Here is a 4,920-nt window from a genome sequence, read left to right as displayed (position 1 = left end):
GGTGGTGGTGGAAGCCTCAGCCGGGAAAGCAGGAGCCACATCCTCGTAGGCCAGGATGAGGAGCTGGGATTTTACTCTAAGTAGACAGACAGCTGTTTGAAAGCATTAAACAGGGAAATGACATCATGATTTCTAGCATTTTAAAAATTTCCGTCTGCCACGCGGAAAGTAGACTCTGGCGGGGCAGTGGGAGCAGCGGTGTCGATCGGGAGCCTGTTGCAGTACATGGTAGTGACATGGACCAGGGTGGTTTCAGTAGAGACGGATAGCAGTGAGTGTCGCGTTACCAGCGCTTGCTGATGGATTAGGTGGCCCACGAGGAAGGAACTAAGGGTGACTCATCGTCGGTTTCTGGCTGGAACAACTGGATACCTGGTGCCAGTTTTGGAAATGAGGAAGATCTCGAAAAGAGATCATAGGTTGGGGAGCACAGAAGGGGCGTTTTAGCTGTGTTCCTTTTCGAAATGCCTATTAGGTGTCCAAGTGGCATGTCAGGCGGGCCGTGGATATGTCAGTGCGAGCTCAGGGGAGAGGTCAGGACTAGAGATTTAATTTGCAACTCATTGGCATATCTGTAGTACAGTCGTTACTGCGAGGTGGGTTTTTAGGCCCCGGTACTTGAGTAAATCCACGGGGAAAGAAATATGGGTAGAAAAGAAAAGGCAGGCTGGGGCAGGCCAGCTTTTATGGGTCAGACTGAAGAGAAGCCAGAACCAGCAAGACTTGAGAAGGAGTAGCCTCCAGTGGAGAAGATGGCCACGGAGGGACTTTGTGGAGGACAGTGGACATTTGGGTGTGTCAAATGCAGTAGTTGAGCTATGAAACCTTTAAGAAGCAATTAGTCTTCCATTCTCATCGCCATTTAAATTCGTAAGAAGCTTCGAACATAGAAACGGGAATTAGGAGCGGGGAAAAGATTTTCGGGTGGGTTACAGATTTGTCCTATTGGATTCACATCCCTTTGACATTTGTTTCATTATTACAGAAAGTCTGTTCTCTTATTTCAATGTCTTAATGGACCAAACACACGATTTTTTTTCCTCTTTGTTGCACGCAGGAGCATTTTCTGGTCTCTCTTTTTTTATTACTTCTGTGGTTTGGCACCGTCTGGCTACTTAAGTTACACTAGGTTTTCCTTTTCTTACATTATGGTACTTTGAGAATTGACTACTCTTTGTAGCTCAATGATTTTTGGAGAATACAGCAGAATTTTAGTCTTAGGACTAGCGTTAACTTCGTTTTATTACGGTTACCCGTGTTATCTGGCTATTGACCTGGCTTCCCTTTCCCTCAGGTGCTGCTACATCCTCATCCTCCTCTTCACCTTCATCCAGCTCCATAACAGCTGCTGTTATGTTAACTTTAGCTGAACCATCAATGGCCAGCTCATCACAAAATGGAATGTCAGTTGAGTGCAGGTGACAGCAGGACTTGCTAAAGCACTTTGCACTTAATGGCTGTTGAGGGCCACGTCTTTTTTATACTGCACAGTGGCACAAAAAAAAAAAAAATGAGACAAGCACTATTTTATATTTAAAAATTGTTTCTTGACAAGCTGACTTGGCACTTAAGTGCACTTTTTTTATGAAGAAAAAGTACAATGAACTGCTTTTCCTCAAGCAATAATTGTTTCCAACTTGTCTGGGAATTGTGTGTCTGGTAACTTGAAGGCCTTCCACTGTGGCGAATGGAGGCTTTTCACTGCCTGTAGAGACAATACAGTAAGCGTAGTTATTGGGTGGGCCAGAACATGGTGAGATAACTTACTGTGTATGTATTCCCTTGTATTTTGTTAAAGCTGGAGCATTTGATATTTTTCCATTTATTTATGAAAAAATATGAACCTATTTTCATTTGTACAAGCTAATTGTTTTTTAAAGCAAGTCACCTTAGGGTGGCTTTAATTGTATAAGTCAAGCACATGTAATAAATTCAAAACCTGCAGTTAACAGGATATCAGACATCAATCCTGGTAACCAAATATTAAAGATTCTCTTTAAAAAAGACTGAACATGTTTACAGGTTTGAATTAGGCTAAAAGGTCTTGCAGTGGCTTTTCATGCCCCTTCAAATTGGAATGGAACTACTGTACTTTGCCATTTTTCTATAAATCAGTATTTTTTTTTAATTTTGATATAATACATTGTGCGAAAAAGAAAATGGCTAATAAACTGTATTAAATCTTAAACAATGTATAAAGATTGTACTTAGCCAGTTCAAAGTGTATATTTATTCATAATGAATTATAACAGTTATATTTTTGTGTTTTCTTGTAAATGTTTCTTTTCTTTAAATACAGATAATTCATTTGTATTGCTTATTTTATTATGAGCTACAACAAGAGGACTTCAGGAACAAGGAAACTGTATTTGTATGATTCAAGGTTATTGATATGAACTGTCTCAAATGGATAGTGGTTCTTTTAAGTATAAATAGCTAATCAGAGTGGTAGGCCTATAACATTAAATGCCTTGTATAAAATCCAAAATGAACGCAAAATCGTTTTCACTTGTATTGACTTTATGTTGTATGATTCCAATCTCTGTTCTGTTTGGCACTTGTATTTAATTCTACACCTTTGTAAGACATTTGTATATTGTGGGTGTGTTCATTCAAGCTATTTAATACCTGGCACTGTTAATACACAGTACTTTACTGTACAGACTGTTTTACTGTTTTACTTGTAGTTCTGTGTACTTTTTTTGAATGGGGCTGGCATGTTTTATTTGTTTTCTGGCAATACGACGTGAGAATTTCGAAGCGTTTTGTTGTAGATGCTAACGTGTCAGAATCCTTTACATTCAACTTTTCTAAGAAAAGCATTTTCAGTCTCGTAGTGTGTGCTTACAGTAACTAATTTTGTTGAAAATGGTTTCAAGTTACTCAAATTTGTACAGGACTGTAAAGATTTGTTGACAGCAAAACATTGAAGAAAAAGCTTATAGAATAAAAGCTATAAAGTATATATTAGGATCTGCAAACAATGAAGAATTATGTAATATATTGTACAAATGTAAGCAAAGGCTCTGAAATAAAATGCCATAGTTTGTGAATCCTTGATTTCGTTTCTAAAAGATTAAGTAATTTTAGTGCCTTTATGAATGTGATGGCTGACTGGAACATGTATCTCCAGCAGGTATTGTCAGGAGGAATTAATTGACATACCAAAAAAGGGAATATTCTACCTATAAAAATTAAAAGTCCACTAACCAGATGTGGGATTTATTAGGCATTCGTATATCTTTGCATACACTATTTTGCTTGAGTCTGAACGTGAGTACTTATGACTTGGAGATTTGTCTGAAGAGGGAAATCAAAGTTGTTTTACTTTTTTTCTTTAACACCCTTGAAACCATTCATTACCAGCAGCCGGGCGCCCCCCTCCTCTTTTTGGTCATTTAATTTAAAGGGACCTTTGCGGGTCTCTTCCTCTTCTGGTGCCCTCTACTCCTTGCGCATTGGAACCGCTGGGCATTGTTAAAACAATAGTCAGTACTCAGGCCCAGACCTTTAAGAGTCTGGGGTGGTACCCGGACGTTGATCTGTTGTTTTTAAAGATCTCCGGTGATTTTAATACGCATCTAGTTGAGAAGTACCACTTTACTTCAAAACTTTTAGACTCAATAATTAGGGTTTTATTTTCGCCCTATTTAATGAACTTTCCACCAAGAGAATATCCTTCCTTTAAAACAACAGCAACAAAAAAACTTCTTTTTAAGACCTATGAAGTTCAAATGTATATTTTTAAAGCATCTCTGGGATGACCCTTTATTTTCACAGAAATTTTAGTTTAAGGGTCGAGTTTTAAAAAAATCTGTTGATTAGTGCTTCCTAAGGTCCTAAATACTGGACCCCAGAAATGCTCTGGGAATTTATTGTCAAATGTATTTTGGAAATGAAGTATAGAGCACATTCCCTTCTTAAGAGATTGATTCAGCGTTAGTATATTAAGAACTTTGAGAAGGCCTGCGAAGACACCTAGCCAACTCACTTTACTCTATCTTCAATCTTACCTGATCATGAAATCCTGTTTTTCGAGGAACGATTAATATCTACCCTGTGTGTTACAGAAACAGGACTCGGAAGGAGAACCATTCCTGACTTTGTTGGAGTTGAGTTGCATACCCTTGGGCTTCTCTGCCCTCTTCCTCCCTCTCCTCCCTTCTTCCCAGCTTCTCTGGAGACTGAAAATTTCATGATTCTACTAGAATTTGACTTAAGTTTTCTCCTGGTCACCCAAACTACATCGTATCAACCTAGTTTACGATCTATGAGAAAATTCAGACGGTATATTGCCTTACAGTGTCCTCCAAGACCTTTTTTTTTCCTACTCAAATACTGACCTGAGGGTGAGGTCTTGTTAATTTTCTTAGCCTGGGGAGGTTGGGGAAGATGGAGCAGATCCCATGAAACCCCTAACTTTTCTTTTTTGTTGTTACATGTTTTCATCTGCATTTTTCTGTGAAAAGAGTCTTTATGTTACCGGAGAGGGGATCCTCTCCCGGCGTGTTGTCCAGGTTCTTGATGAACAAAGAATTGAGCAAGACACCGAAATACAGTCGAAAAGTTTTATTAGAAGGGAAAGTACACTTCCAGAAGTGGAAACGGGCCCGAGCAAGAGAAGCCTGGCTCAAAAGATCTAATAACAGCCTTCGGGGTTTTTACCCCTTTCTGCTGTGGGTGGTTACTTTTCTTAGAGGCGTGGTCTTCCTTGATTGACAACTTAGGTCGACAGGACTCAGTGATTTATCATTTTGCTTTCTGCGCATGCGTGTTCCCAGAATTCAGTATGTTTAATGATATTAATGAACTTCCAGGCATATGCATCATATTATAATGATGGTATAACGAGGCTCAGGTGAGTTGAATGTCCTTGGGGTCTTAATTGTGCGGATGCGAGTGACTGGCTTAAACTGGCAC

Source organism: Pteropus vampyrus, unplaced genomic scaffold (assembly GCF_000151845.1).
Source record: "Pteropus vampyrus isolate Shadow unplaced genomic scaffold, Pvam_2.0 Scaffold237, whole genome shotgun sequence".
NCBI lineage: Eukaryota > Metazoa > Chordata > Mammalia > Chiroptera > Pteropodidae > Pteropus > Pteropus vampyrus.
This window is presented reverse-complemented; position numbering follows the sequence as displayed.